Here is a 16,742-nt window from a genome sequence, read left to right as displayed (position 1 = left end):
TTTACTGAAAACATCCTTGAAAAACATAGATACATTCACTGAATATCCTCCACTAATTTTCTTTGATATTTTCTAGATCAGCTCTCATGCTCCATCTCTCAAGGTTTCTCTATATTTTTTCATGTATTTGACACAAGAATGCGTGAAAAATCTTGCTAAAACACCCTTGGAAACCTTCCCTTGATTATTTTCGATAGACATTCATTGCAAATTTTCTATAATATTCAGCAGCTCGACTTTATTACTCCGCCTTTCAATCTGAGTCTATACGCTACGTGCATCTAAGGGAACCATCAGAAGGAAAAGTTTCCAGTAAAAACCTCAAAAATCTTGACTTTATTACTTTACCAAACATTACTTACTAACTTATTTTAATATTTCTTTAGTCGCTTCACAAACTCCATCTTTCATTTCACGTCTATAATCCATATATAAAAACCTGAAACAACTATGAACAATAATATATCTTCTACCAAAAGAAAGACTGACTAATTGACTGACTGATTGACTGACTAATTGATTGCAGTATTCAACATTGTTTACAGTACTTCTCATGCTCCCCTTCCACAGACGTCTTGTCGTTGTTGCGTAAACACTAAACAACATAAAAACATAAAATAAGGGAAACTGCAAGAAGCCATGAGACCTACACGTAACAGTTACTGCAGGAAAAATACCTACTACTTCCACCTGTTATCTACATCCGTAAATCTATCTTTTGTCTTTGCACCGTGACATCCTCATATCAATCTTGGAGCCGAGAAGACTTCGACTGTCACTCAATTTGGGAAACGTACTATTTTGCTCCCTATTACATTGAAGGATCATTATCATCTTGTTGACGCACCAAAAAAAAAAAAAAAAAAAAAAAATCAATCTCTATTTCAAAGGGTTTATTTATTTATTTTTTTTTCTATAGTGTAAATTCTCCTCTAAGTGGAAAGCTCCTCGGTGGAATCATCATCACTATCAAAGGGAAACAGCGCTGCCAACTATACTTCACGTCAAACCCCTTACTCTAACTGTGCCAATCATTTCTTTGCTCAAAGCCAAACATTCTTATATTTTCTTTTTATCGTTTTCCTCCAATGTTTGTTCCGTGTTCTACTCCCCGTTTCTGCCATGTCACTGTAATTTTTCTTCTGTAGTTATGTCAACCTCCTCCACTGCTGGACAAAACTTTCCATAATCACAACTTTATAGACACATTTTTGCTTCCGTCTCTTAAATATTTCAGGACAAAACATAACTAAATCAACGTCCAACTCTCATTTTTGTTCGAGTGAGCATATCAAATATTCACAGTGCTTTGAATGTTGACAACTGATAACCATAGCAGTAACAGATCTAATACTTGCAAAAACGATGCGTGTCAGTCATTTTTTTCTGTAATCGTTATCACACTTTCAACACTATTTTCTGTTTTCATTTGTGACTCGTTGTTTTCCCCTCTTTCTATGTTACGACCGACATTATTTCCTCCATTCACCTCTGATCTCCCCCGGCTTAGTCTGAAACTTCGGCAGGATCTAAGTTTCAGAACCACATATCAAGACTGATAGAACACACTGATCATACTCTCCTTTCGCTTCCAAGAATGAGGTCAACTAGGATTTATAACGTTATGTCGGTTAGTGACTGCGTTCCATTCTCTATCATTCAGTTCTCCTTATTTCATTATTTTTTTTTTATTTTATTACCTGTAAATCTATTTTCCTGAACTTTGAGCAGCAACCTTGACTTATGACGTCAACATCAACTTGTTTTTGTTGTTTGTATGTTGCTGATATCATTATTTATTTATCTTCTTTTAATTTACAGTTGAGTCCTAATTATTTGATTTATTATACCGTCTCGGACTTCAACTGCAAGGAAAACATCGTCTCTAAAAGCTATTTCTGTTTTCATAAACAATAGGTTTTTCTTTACTATATACTAGATTCTGTCTATCTATTTATCTGTTTATCTGTCTGTCTCTATGTCTGTCTTTATCTATCATATCAGTTATATATTTCATAGCAAGTTAATTTTTTTTTGGAATGATGCAGCTCTAATTCATTCCTTCAAGTGCGGGTTTGGGTTTTTTGCCCTTTTCCTCTATGACAAATAATTTTATCGAGTACCCGATAACATCCAAATCTATCATCCTGACTCTTACATCGACGAGGGCTTCAACGTAATGGATATTTGCTTTTCCTATTAATCAATAAACGCCTAACATGCTACGGCTTTTTCCCCTCGCTGATCAATGGCAGGGATCAGAGCGATGAAGGAGTGCAATCCCATGTCGTGCTTGTACGTGCCATTACCCGTTCTATTGTTCCAACTTCACCGCCGCGTATCCTGTCAATCTGTCTTATTTTCTTCTGGAAATCATTCATTCTTCTTTTTCTGACCCGTGACTTGCATGTATGTATTTGCAAAACATCCCTCGACCAGCACATATATGCAATTATTTTGTTTTCACTACGTACGTGTTTTATGAGAAAAGGAGACTAATTTAGAGTAAGAAGGTAAAAGAGAAAGAAAATGTCACTAAACGCAACTCCAGAAGAAAGAAAAAAAAATACAATAGTTTCAAAATAAGCACGTCATTCTAAATCCCAGGGTGTCTGAATAGCTGAGGGCAGGTGATCAAGTAAAACCTTTCTCACTCCAATCACAATCAGTGCGGAGTTTCAAAGTGATAAAATATTCCACACGGCAAGTTTAGACACGGAATGAGATGTTTAGTAGAGGCCTAAGCATCGAGAACGCGCACATTGAGGGAAGCACAGAGTATCATTTTATAGGAGCAAGGACTGGTGAAGATTATAATGATTAGGTTTTGCACTTAGACGGGAAGACCAGAATGAACAAAGTCTGGGAGAAAGAAGACTTACTGAAACCAGAGGAACAGTAACCAAGGAAGCAGTCATGGTGAATATAAAGCAGAAATAACTATGGTACTACCTGTAATATTTTCAAGACAGCCAGTCAGAAGGGGTTGAATTCACGAGAGGACTTATTGGCCTTTGATCTCGACCAGCTTATAAATATTGTAGTGGCGAGGTTGTCACACTTGCATGAGAGGCATACATATTCCAGGCAGGGACAGACAAGACCACTGGAGAGTTGGCATGTGGGAGAGGAAGGCAAAATGATAGAGACGACTGATTAAAACGAACATAGCGTACCAAATGGCATGTGGCGCCGAGGATGAAGGTGATAATGATTGACTGACTAATTGATTGCATAAATTTGAGGCGCAACAACGAGCTCAGACAACGCCGCGCAATACTAAAAAGTTGACTTGTATGAAGTTGATTTGTAACAACGTGTGTGTGTGTGTGTGTGTGTGTGGATGTTACACTGGTATATACATAGTAAAGATCATAATCATCCTCAAACACATGGTATCCTCACGGTACCTTAAAACACATTGCATTGTAAGGCAGAATCACAGTAATGAAAGAGATGCGACTTAACGTGACTGAACGTAAGGGTGCTCTCTCTCTCTCTCTCTCTCTCTCTCTCTCTCTCTCTCTCTCTCTCTCTCTCTCTCTAGTATTTATCAAGGATCTTCTTACTACTATTCAATGTCCCGGCCATTCATGCTGACGAGTCCAGTCTGCTGTTTCTTTTTTATTTCTTTTTTTTTTCCCCTTTTTTCACCAACATCTCAACAACAATGATGAAAAATGAAGGACGCAGAATAATCAATAACAACGTCCCTTTATCTGACATAGTGGACGAGTATCATGTAATATTTGAGATTACTAATGAAGACAGCACTTTACTTTGGCTTAGGTACACACCAACGTACTATAGAAATAATCACGGCAGATATAAAATAACACAACTACGTATTCCGAAATAAAAGTTATGCCACACAGTACAAATTACCCTTAAATGCGTAACTATTTTCTTAAGGTAAATTGATTGGAGAACTCTGGGGAGAATAATTTTGTATATTACATATGGAAGCTGTGGTCCGTGCTATTTTCAAAACCTGAACAAACATACGTCTCTCTCTCTCTCTCTCTCTCTTTGTGTGTGTGTGTGGGAATGAAGTTCTTACCTCCCACCTTCATCATCTTTCTTTCTCTATCATTTCCATTTTGTCCACGAAGCACGCTGCGTCCCTGACCCGGGCACATACCGGACTCGGCGATGAGCAGCAAGAAATGTTGGGAATGTGTTTGTCTTGCATGACACATGATGGGGGAAAGGTTGTTCATCATCCTCACCATCAATTATCCCCATCATCAGAATGCCATTTATGAGCCCCTTCCAGTTTTTGTCTTGAAATTGCGAACAAGTCACTAAATTATTTAGAGAATCTTAATACGCAAAGGAGTCACTCGTTGCGTTCTGTCATTGGAGGCAGCACATAAGGTCAGATTTGTTATGGGAAATAGATACGGTTTGAAAAGTAGCGATGGAACAGAAACATCGGAAAAAAGAGAGCGATATAGCAATACTCAGCTGTTGAGGGATGAAACTAACAATCTGCTCTTCCCTTTCACACACAAAAAAAAAAAAAAAAAAATCACACACACAAAAAAAAAAAAACTATTTATAGGTATGTATGGTGAGTATAAAGCCCGTATTTTTTTTAAGCCTTTTATATCCTTTTTCAAAGGCCACGGAGATGACAGGTGCTAAAAGCTGTCTTTTTTTTTTTTTTGTCAGTGATGATGTAGAATCCTTGTTAAATTTTCACTAGAATCATGAAAACATTTTGAAAACTTCCACTACAATCTGCTAAAAGAAACCGAGATAAACTTAGTATCATGTTTTCCATGGCGGGTTTCTTTTTCACTGATGATGCAAAATAATTAATTTTTTAGAAAATCAGGAAGCTAAAAACGCTACTACTGATTACGATGAACTTTTGTACCCATACTTCTCTTATACCCTTCTTATTTGAACCTTATAAGACAACAACAAGATACGTAAAAAGTAAAAAGTTACATATCAATTACTGAATAAGGTTAACCGCAAAGTGATAACAAAGAGTAACAAGAACAATGAATGAGGCGAGTCATCCAACACTCACCAACAAACCATATATTTCGACGTCTTAGGTCGAGTAGTTTCAATACACTGTAGTGGAAAATACTGTAATTTTCAAGGGCTTTTATGTTTTAGTGATGGGTTATGAAGAAAATGCAGCAGCAGCACCCATGAGAATCAAAATAATCTAATAGTTTATGAGAGATTTGAAAATATTTCTTACAAGACTCCACAACATTTCAAAATATGTACAGTAGAACGTTGGGAAGTCTGTGTCAGAGTGGCTCTGAACCCGGCAGGCGCATCTACCAGAACCGTCACCAGCAGCGCCATTAGGCAGTGCAGTGCGAGAGGCCAACATTGTCCTTCCCATTGCCCTTAGGTGTCGACCCTTTCCGGGAATACGGGAGGGAAAGTGTGCTAGTGTTCGTGTTTTTCAGACAGTGAGGCCTTAGCTTAGGGCGGGAGGGGAGGGAGGACAGGATTTGCTGGACAAGATAGGGAGTCTTTGGCTGTTTGTATGTTCCTCTGCCTGTTTGTGCGTCCTTCTTTACTTACTTGTTTTGGTTCTCTCTCTCTCTCTCTCTCTCTCTCTCTCTCTCTCTCTCTCTCTCTCTCTCTCTCTCTCTCTCTCTCTATAGACACCCACACACAATATATATATATATATATATATATATATATATATATATATATATATATATATATATATATATATATATATATATATATATATATATATCCTTACCAAATGGTTCACCAATTTCTCTTATCACAGTTCATGATATCATACTCTGAAGGGTGGAACCGACGCCTTTTCTTAAGGCAGAAAGGCCGCTTTACACAAGTGACGTTTATGCGACTGGTAAGACGAGGGGGAATAAAATGTGCAGTGACCTTCAGAACAGATTGGTTATCTCATCCTTTCCCTTACTGGTAGGGACAAAATCGTTTAAAGAGAAATCGTCCCCAAGAAGGAAACTGGTTCATACTTTTTTCTTCTATCTTTTTTAATTTAACTCCCAGGTTTTGGAAGTGGCATTTAACCGACGTCTTTTTTTATGCCTATTTATCGCCACAGCCTTAGGCCAGACTGCACCCGAACAAAAGAATAAAAAGGAAAGTTAGCGAGGCCATCACCTGCCATGCTAATTGGAGCCTATCAAGACCCCGAACGAGAAAACATCAACGAGAAAATTAAACCAAATTGTCTCTGGTTACGGATTCAAGGCTTTAATGGGGGCGAGAGGTCAGACAAAGTAACCTGTTGTCAGTGCATTATCTTCATTAGTAGAGTTATGTCTACCGGCTTCCCGTCGTGTGGAATCTCGCTCCGGTCCGGGAAGGGATTAGCCGAGTGTGGACGTCAGATATGTGGGCATTTTGTTTTTATCTAATATCCTGTGTTGCTGGACGACGCGGCTTATTAAATTCTGGGGTTTTCTTGTGTTTCTAGTGCCTTGAATCTTTTTTTCCTCCTAGTCTCTTCTCTCCTCCTTTGTGTAATTTTATCCGTCCAAAAATTTGGGATAAGCAAGCGTTTTGTTTTTGTCTAATATCCTCTGTTACCTGACGATGCGGCCTACTAAATTCAAGGATTTTCTTGTATTTTTAGAGTCGAATTCACTCAAGATTTTTCTTAGTCTTTTCTCTCCTACTCTAACATTATGCATCCAAACTTAGTTGTTTCGCTAATGTTGGCAATTATTTAGTTTCTTCTTGTAATCATGATCTTAATATTAATGAGGAGTATAAGTTTTCTTCTTGTAACATATGTGGCGACTGCGAAGCTCATAAATTAAGGGATTTTCCTCTGTTTTTATAGTGGCCTTTCATTTCACAAGCAGTTGCATTTCTTTCTGAAAATCTTCGAGTATGAATACCAGTAACTAGTGGTATGTCCCTCGATATTCATACACCGTGCAAACGATGCGTGTTTGTGGAAGCAATTTTTGTACTTTGCTGACAGACAGAACTGCTAACCTTTCCGTAAGAATAAGCTTGATTCAAGCACTTGAATGTACTATTTTACGATTAGTCCCATTAAATATCCCTCGCGCCGCTTATCCCAATGCTGTGTTCGGCTTACCTTTTACGTTCACTTTTATGTTCCTTTGAAAAAAAATATATATACAGACGAATTTCGAAGAATCCCAACCAAGTCTTATTTACTTAACCTTAACACAGTACAGTGACAGTATTTTCTCGTGTGTGTTTGCGAAACGGAGAAAACTCTGGACGCTACTGTTTTCCTGCGATACTCTCGTTTTAAAAGAGTACTTTGAAGAAGACTATCATTCTTCTGTCCTAAAATGAAGAATCCGAGGAAATACTGAGCATAATCAATGATATACAGAAAATAAAGGTAAAACAATGTGCAGAGGCTATGTTTCTGCACTCCGCGGGAGGCAAGCTGTTTAAAATCACAGACTAATCAAAGAAGAGATAACAAAAATAACTTAAGATACAATTGCGGGCTAGGAATTAATGTCTTGTATAACAACGAAAATGCATTAACAGTTTCGATATAATTTAAACACGTGTATTAATCGATGTATCAAGGGACACATACACAAACTGGAAATAAATAAATGAATAAATAAATAAATAAAAACATCAGCAGACCAGTGGGACTTTACGAGGCTGTCTATTATCATCGACACTAATCCAAAGGGGGAAATATAGAATAACAAAGGCAATAACAATGCAAAGTTCCGCCGTACGTCCATCACTGTCGCCGTTAAAACTTGCTAAAATGTCTCGTCTGAATGTTTGGAAGGCTGTGTTGTGTGTATACAGCGTTATAGCAAAGAATAGAATAGATAATGACAAATACCAACACGAGACAGGGAGCTAAAGGTGGGAAAGGTGGTAGGAGGGAACAGCAATCAGGAAACATTCAAAAGGCAACGGCATGGGGAGAAAGGAAACATAGCACGAAACTGAGAACTAAAATACAAGAGGGAAAAGGTGGTGTAGAAGGCAACTGCAAAACAGAAAACAGAAAACAGTCAACAGCAAACAGGGAACAGTCAACAGGCAACGTTATGGAGAAAAAAGAAATACAGCAAAGGATATTTGTGTAGGAATGGAAAGAAACCTACGGAAGGGCGAGGGTACAAGATAGAATGGTGTGAGTGGGAGGAAAGGGGAGGATGGCGAGAAAAAAAAAGTGCAGGAGGAAGATTTAGTTGGGGAGGAAGAGTAGGAGGAGGAGGAGGAGGAGGAGGAGGAGGAGTAGGAGGAGGAAGAGTAGGAGGAGGAGGAGGAATTGTAAGAGGAGGAGGAGGAGGAGGTGAGACTTTGTTAAGGTCACGTCAGACACCCACGCAAAGGCTGAAGTTACACGTGCTATCTTTTGCACAACATCCTGTTTTCCTGGAAAGACAGACAGAGAGAGAGAGAGAGAGAGAGAGAGAGAGAGAGAGAGAGAGAGAGAGAGAGAGAGAGAGAGAGAGAGAGAGAGAGAGTAAGAAAGAGAAAGAGAGATAGTGAGTGATTGAAGTCCTAAGGAAATTTGGGGTTTTAGAGGACAGTTTGAGCGCTTGTTCCTTCGGTTCAAGTTGGCTCGGGAGGAAATGAAGTCGTCTCAAAGTTAGCGGGATTATGTGATTAGGAGGCAAGAGGTTGGGAGCGGCCTGATGGTGCTGAGGTCTGGGATTGCCCCTACTGAGTCTAGGTCCACTTCTTGTCATTAATTTTTGGGTCTTTTTTGGTTACTTGCGGTTCAGGACGTCACGTAATGAGGCAGTAAATGAGATAAGAAGCTGTTAAGGATGAGAGAGAGAGAGAGAGAGAGAGAGAGAGAGAGAGAGAGAGAGAGAGAGAGAGAGAGAGAGAGAGAGAGAGAGAGAGGATCATTGCTAAAACACTTCAACTACCTACATAAATCAAAACAACATTTAACAACCAACAACTTAATTAACACAAATTAGTAAAAAAAAAAAAATCTTGCAACAGACAATTCATTAATAATACTTTCTTGATTCCAATACAACCATCACAAATTTTCCGCACAAACTCGTAAGAAAACTCAGAAAAGTCCATATCCTTCCGTCTTGTCCTCTCTCCCGCGTTTTTCTTTTTTTTTTTTTTATGACGCGCACGAAAAAACTCATAGAGCGACACCTATTCTTAGCTTCTCGTGTCCCAGGGCGCTATAAACTTAACCACGGAGGCTCGTTGTAGCACAGCAGTGGGCGGGGAGGTCGCCACACCTTGGTGCCAATAGAGATCTGGAGTAACATGAGGCGACCGGGGTAAACCACAAGGAAACCGGTTAAGGTCTCGTTGTGCCAGTTGTGAGACTGTCAGCTGGAGGACGGAAGGAGAGAGAGAGAGAGAGAGAGAGAGAGAGAGAGAGAGAGAGAGAGAGAGAGAGAGAGAGAGAGAGAGAGAGAGAGAGAGAGAGAGAGAGAGAGAGAGAGAGAGAGAGAGAGAGAGAGAGAGAGAGAGAGATTTGTATCTGTATGTAAACATAAAAAAAGAAATCTGTAGATGAAATGAGATAAGAATTGCTGCATTAAGAGATGGACGACACCAAAATTATATTAGGACAACACCAAAATTATATTAGCAATGAAAAGAAAAAAAATCATAATTAATCCCGTGAGACAAAGTTCTGAAGCGGTGGGAAATACAGTAACCTGCACACAAACCACTGTCAATTAAATGCACGCCTCTATATAGTAACTACAGCTTGTGCACTCCGCTTCCCTCCCTGTGGTGAGTGACAAATGAGACGCTTTCATCAGCAGTAATGGAGGTGTGAGCGTGATGCCTCAGGTGTTAATGCTGCAACTCAATAAACACAGTCTGCTAAAACTATCATACCCTCTTCCGTAATGTAACTGTGTGAAGGATGCCCAACACTTAACATCTAGCGAGGACGGAGTGATGTCAACAGAAAACGTTCTCTGCTACGGATTTCTGGAGCTAAATTCTCTACTGGATATCTAAGCAAAAATATATTGTACGTACAAAACATTTCCAGAAAAAAAATATAAAATAGTATAAATAAAAAATCAAAACCTCCATCTATCATGTCTCTGTTCTTAGACTTTTAGAATCTCTTAAGTTTTAGTTCTTTAGTCCATACATTAATCTGAATTCAATCTATAGGCATTAAATTGACTAGACTCTGTGAGATCACTACTTGGAGCAAATATGCTGCAGGAGGGAGGAGGGAGGAGGGAGGAGGGAGGGAAGCCAGGCAAGGTAACGCAACACCGGGGCTTTATCTGCACGTGCGGAGGCTTTCCTGTTGCATTAAGAGCCCCGTGTGAGTTGAGAGGCGGGGAGGTGGAGGGCAAGAGCAGGAGGAAGCAGAGGAGGATATGCAGCTTGGGTGCGTGTCACTTTAGTGCTTCCATAGCCTCTCTCTCTCTCTCTCTCTCTCTCTCTCTCTCTCTCTCTCTCTCTCTCTCTCTCTCTCTCTCTCTCTCTCTCTCTCTCTCTCTCTCTCTCTCTCTCTCTCTCTCTCTCTCTCTCTCTCTCTCTCTCTCTCTCTCTCTCTCTCTCTCTCTCTCTCTCTCTCTCTCTCTCTCTCTCTCTCTCTCTCTCTCTCTCTCTCTCTCTCTCTCTCTCTCTCTCTCTCTCTCTCTCTCATAAAACAAAGATCGGTGGAAATCAATCTAGGCGCCAGATATCAACATTAATATGTTACAAAAGATCATTTTGGAACACATAACGTTCATACATACATACATATATAAATATATACATACATACATACATGCATACATAGAAATTAATGTACGGTAATCTAAATCAGTGCTTCGGATATAACTGGTTGTGATGGTAATGTGGCTTCCAAAGGTTGGTACACGAGTACTGATACTACTACTGATATACTGGTACTTGGTACTGATATTCCGGGGTAAACTGGCTAAGAAGGAAATCACACACACACACACACACACACACACACTTCCTCATCACCTCCCTGTCCAGTCTTCAACAACAAGCAGGTAAATTCACAACCGGCAGAACACCTAAGGGAGAAAACATCATCATCCCATTTTCTACTACTGACGATTACCGAAACCCACCACCTGTGTATGGGTGATGGTGAATTAATGTGGACGAATTACCTATTGGGCGGTGTAACGCATGAATATGGATAGGTAATATGGATAGGAAAGTATGCGCGTGAATAAAGTACTGGGAGAAAATGAATAACTGACGTGAGGAAGTGGAAACAGTGATGGATGTGCAAGTTGACAGAGGCACATAGGTTAACATTTCTCACACATCCACACCTGCCCTGCACTGCTGCCCTGCTCCTTTCTCATGGCACGTCGTTACGCTTGCCCTTCAGCATGGCCTGGTCCCTTCTGATCCCTCCAGCCCGCCCAGCGTCACGCCCAGCCAACACCGCCGCCTCACAGTTTCAGATGGACGCCGGCGAGTGAGTGACACATTTTCAGCCTCCAGGCGCGGCAAAGGGAACGGGGAACTGCAATACTGCTTTGACTGTTTGCTCCATGTTTGCCTCTTTCATTCCATGCGAATATTATTGAGGTGATAGTAAAAATCTCCCTGCACTTGCCTCTAATAAAAGTACCATGTGCACGGTAGATTGCCTAAAATCCATTCAAAATAATAAAAAAAAAAAGCAGGAATGATACAAGTTGACAGTAGGCCTAACCGTGGCAATTCCTGCATAATACATACCTGCATACCTAAGACCACCAGAATCCTTATCCATCAATTCGAGTAATCTCCTCTCAAAGCTCTTTAGTCACTCTCCACTAACAACCAGTTACTGGAGTTTATTCAGATCACCTACCACCCCATCTACGCATCAATTTCTTCCTGTCTAATAGCTTGACTCACTGGTTCTTGTCCTAATTATTGCCAGAATCTTGTTTACCTCTCCCTTGTTATAACCAGGCCTATGATAATCCTCCTGGTCATTTTCTACCTCTCTGTAGATCTATAGACCATCACATCAAATACACAGCCTCTCTCGTCACATTTCCCAGTAGTGTCCCCTCCTTTGCTCTCGTGTATCGCTGAAAGTAAGGGAGAGCAAATAAATAACCACATTGACCGCAGCCTTTCAGTACGGTTAGTATGGGGAAAAATTAAGCCTCTTCTTCATCAGTCTGATAACATGGAAGGCCGCACGTGCCTTATAATTCCTCGGACATTCCCGTTCAACCCAACATTTGACCTGCTCCCTCCGAGGCAACGATACAAATCCTCATTTTTAGTGGTGCTATCATCGCGAGTGTTCCCAAAGGATGCTGCATAAGTAATGACGCTTTTCTTGCCGCCACAAGCACATGGTCGACACACACACTCAATTTGCCATGAGACTGCTTAATGGTAGGAAGTGGTGTGATGATAACAGTAGTAATGATAGTTATAACAGCAAGAGTGACAGGTGGCAACGATGGTTATGGCAGTGAAAATGTCAAACAATGACAATATAATGGCGTTGCTTGTAAAAAGACTAGTTTACTCCCACGAACTTTAGCGAAATGTTAAGCGAAAGATGAATACTGACAATTTGAAACTCACATGCATTATAATAAATGAAATTACTAATAATAAATCTGAACATAAAAAGAAATAAAATCAGCACTTCTATACCGCAGCCACAAACACATTGCCAACCCTCACTAGCGCTTCGGCTTCATGTTTCTTATTTAACAACCACACACACACACACACACACACACACACACACACACACACACGGGGAAGAAATTGCATTCATCGGAGTTAATTTTGAATGTAGGCAAGTAAATGAGCCTTTCACTGAAGCACAACAAACAAATATACATAAAATCCTTAAAGTTCGAGCTCTCTCTCTCTCTCTCTGTGTGTGTGTGTGTGTGTGTGTGTGTGTGTGTGTGTGTGTGTGTGTGTGTGTGTGTGTGTGTGTGTGTGTGTGTGTGTGTGTGTTTGCGTGGCCGTGTGCGTGCGTTACTACCAATACAAGCATCAAAGGGACAAGTTAGAAAAGAGACGAAAAATTTCACACGCGTCGATTTCGCAGAATTGAGATAAACATCAATAAGTTTGCAAGCTAGCAGTGGATGCTGAGACTGGCAGGATATCTGTTGCGTAGCCTCCACTCAGGAATGCAGAAAAATATCAACTTTTAAATAAGCTTTCAAATCTCCGTGAGAAGGAAAAAAAAAATGTCATTCAATTAAATAATCTAATAAAATATTCAGTAGGAGAAAGATGAAAATAATGTTTAAAAACTCACATTTTGATTAAATATTCCAGCATGCAAATCAAAGGCAAACCATATACCACAATACTAATTTGTCATTCAAAGTTTCACTACTTTGAAAGAATCGGTTGATATTAAGTAATGAGACAAAAAAAAAAAAAATCCATGTAGTTTGCTTCCACATCCACGATACATTATGTTTCGGTGAGCTCATTAAAATAACGTGATGGATGACGAGCTTATAATGACTAGCTATGTTTACTAATTGTCTATCGGTGAATTACAAAACAATCATGTTAATGGGCAGCGGTAAAATTACATTAAAGAAACACTATCAACGCAATTTGGTTATCAATTACGGTAATATTGACAAGAGACCACGTAATGATAGGACGAGGTGTGATGATAACAGTAATAATGAAAGTTATGACATCAGGAGTGACTGGTGGCAACAATGGTAATGGCAGTGGAAATGTCAGTCACAATATAACAAGGTTGTTTGTAAATATGCTAGTTTATTCCCACAAACTTTAGCGAAATGTTAAGCCAAAGACGAATAGTGACAATTTGAAAATCACATGGAATATCATTAGCGAAATTAATGAGAATAAATGTAATCAGAAAAAAAAATAAATAAATAACACCCCACTGAGAATTTATGGTTGTTTCTTTTCCTGAGGAGAATTTCAAAGTTGCAAAGTAAGTTATGCATTGACTGTGATTACTATGAATACTTAATTATAGAATAACCGTGCTAGTGTAACCAGAAAAAAAAATGGAAGGATTCTAAAATCAAAGTATGATATTTTTCAGAATCTTCAAAAAAAGTAAATGAAATGTGACAAGCGTAATCAGTGAGAACACTAATTGGAAAGAGATAAACTCAATTGAACGTAAGAATAAATGTAATAAGAAAAAGATCACTGAACAAAAATTAATGAATGAAAATCTTTTCTTGGGAGAATTTCTGTATTACAAAGGAAACTATAGAGAATTGTAACGCATATTACTTTCCTCCTTATCTCTCGTCTACGCTCGGCAAAACCACCAGCCTATCCGCTTTAGTTTTTGTCCCCAAAGTAATAAACCTTATGAAAAAATTATTAAGTCTCTCAACAGCACGCTCACCACGAAAAATCACCTCCAACAAATGCCTGTATTTATTGTTCTGATGATTGGCAGCTCGCTAAAGTCATCGCTCTCAATGAAAACGACTTGGCGGTGCTCACGTCATTATCCTCATACTCTTGAAACAGCAATCAGACGAGATGGTTAATCCCCTTATATGCAGCTTCACTTTAACTAATTACATTAAAAAGCTGCAATCATCTTTTGTTCCGCAGACGATGTGATTAATTTGCAGCATGTTATGGACCGTATATCATAAGAGAAAATGTAGCCATTTGACGCAATGTTTTAAAGATGCACTGTGCAGGTCTGCAAAATTTCTTTAGACAAAACAACAAAGTGTAAAAATGATTGAAAATGTGAGGTACTTTTGTAATAAAATCCATTTCCATTAAACCAAGGATATGCTTTTATGCTTTCAACTCAAGAATAAAGAAAGAATGCTGTTTGAGTGAGAACGCTAAACGTATTTCTTACACTGGAGAATACTGCAAGGTTATATAACTCAATAAGAATAAAACAATGTAGAACAATTGATTAAATTTTCCTTTCCTATAAACTCGAGGAGAAATCAGCAAAAAATAGACTTCATGTGTACTAAATCAACATGTTTCATCAGTCCCGTCACCAGAGAGTGGCACAAAATGGTGTTACGTATAATGGTCTGGCATGTCGTTGGTAGGCCGGCCACCAACAGTCACCAGCAGATCTTTGCTTGAGGATAAAGGATATTCTTATGTATCTATGAACTCATTATCAAATCAACATACCTGCTGAGCCGATGGAATCAGATGCTGCGTACGGCTTGGGCGGTCTTGTTTCATGCTGTCCGCAGAATGCGACACACACGTGCACCACAACACATTCGCTACGACGCCTGGCTAGTGAAATGAATCGTGCCGCTGCTTCGGTTTCCCGTTTTGAAGCCGTTCGGTACTTGGACGATATGTAGAAGCATGACTAGCAAAGATGTCGGTGGCACTACTGAAAACGCCTATGGAGTACACCAATACTTGCCTCAACACAACGTGGGAACAAAATAGATGATCATTACAACGAATACGCAACCTAAACGTTCTTCCATTCCTTGTTTGGTGCCACGGAACACTATCCTTCCTTCTCTACTGAAGGAAAAATATATAAACAGCAAAATTCTAAAGGAGGCAAAGTTTGAACATCCGCCTTCCCTCGATCTCTCTTCAAGACACAAGTTACGAGGGAAACTAACCTTCTTGCGTATTATAAACATTCTTCTAACTTTACCCACAATTCTGAAAAAAATACATGCAGGATACGAAAAAATAAAAAATCCTTAGCCATATACTGCAGCACTTTCTTCACTCGTAGGAAATATTTTTAAGGCCCATGAAGACAATTGTTAGTATCTCACGGTTTTTCTTATAATGATACAGGCTTCTTGTTTAGCTGCCACTAGAATCATGAGAAAGCCCGAGAGAAGTCCCAGAAACTTCCACCATAGCCTATTATATGTAGTAGGGAACAGAAAACGGAGCTCTCAAGAATACTGCGCTGCCAACCTCTCGTACATAGGAAGGCTGGCTACGAGACTGTAAAAACTGATGTGCTTTTAGTATTACATTACCTTGCTCCTTGCACTGCCTGGAGCACCTCCGCACAGCCTTACCTGGAAAGTAAGAGAATACCTTGAGTGAAGGAAATGAGGAGAACAATAACAAAGTCAATATGTTAGATGCTTTAAAGGCTTGTAAGTTTTCACCGGAAAGTTCTGGCAAAAAAAAAAAAAAACCCTTCTGACACTTTTCTAAGAACATAATCGTCTGAAGAAAGTCAATTGCTTTTCATCGTTCCCTAGAAATTCGCGAAGGAACGAATATAATGAGAGAGAGAGAGAGAGAGAGAGAGAGAGAGAGAGAGAGAGAGAGAGAGAGAGAGAGAGAGAGAGAGAGAGAGAGAGAGAGTTGTAGTATGAACCTTCAGGCAAAACACGAACGATGAGGTTAATTACTCAGAGGGTATATTTGACCTAAAAAATTCGAACTTGAAAATACATCAGATAAATGACACTCAACTGAAATATGAAAATGAGTCAGAAGAGTCAATGTGGTGAAAGACTGCAAATTAAATTGTGCATGAGATCAGACAAAAACGAACAGTGCTGCATTTCTAAACACACACACACACACACACACACACACACACACAAACAAACTTTCATCGATACCAAAAGAAAGATATGTGCCTTGACGTAGATGAGTAAAGTTTGGACTGAAAAATATACTGGGCAGCGAGAGAGGAAAGGCGAGAGCTTTTCCTAACCCTCGCCGTGTCCTCTCCCGCTGCTTCCCTTCCTCCCTCATTATCACAAGAGCCTTAGGCCAGTTCCTCTCTCCTCGTAATACTAAAATCATATCACACTTGGATATTTTGTGGATTATCAAACTTA

General features: G+C 39.5%; 1 long non-coding RNA gene across 1 annotated transcript in view; it reads right to left on the bottom strand.

Moving 5' to 3' along the window:
• Window positions 1–15,178, bottom strand: part of LOC135106700 (uncharacterized) — a 159,551-nt gene extending 144,373 nt beyond the window's left edge. Inside the window, exon 1 of the long non-coding RNA XR_010271436.1 lies at window positions 15,088–15,178. This is a non-coding gene — a long non-coding RNA (uncharacterized LOC135106700). The remainder of the gene's footprint in view (window positions 1–15,087) is intronic.
• Between the last annotated feature and the right edge of the window lie 1,564 nt (window positions 15,179–16,742).

Source organism: Scylla paramamosain, chromosome 14 (genome assembly GCF_035594125.1).
Source record: "Scylla paramamosain isolate STU-SP2022 chromosome 14, ASM3559412v1, whole genome shotgun sequence".
NCBI classification, from domain to species: Eukaryota; Metazoa; Arthropoda; class Malacostraca; order Decapoda; family Portunidae; genus Scylla; species Scylla paramamosain.
The sequence above is the reverse complement of the archived record's forward strand: the minus strand, read 5'-3'. Positions and strand labels throughout refer to the sequence as shown.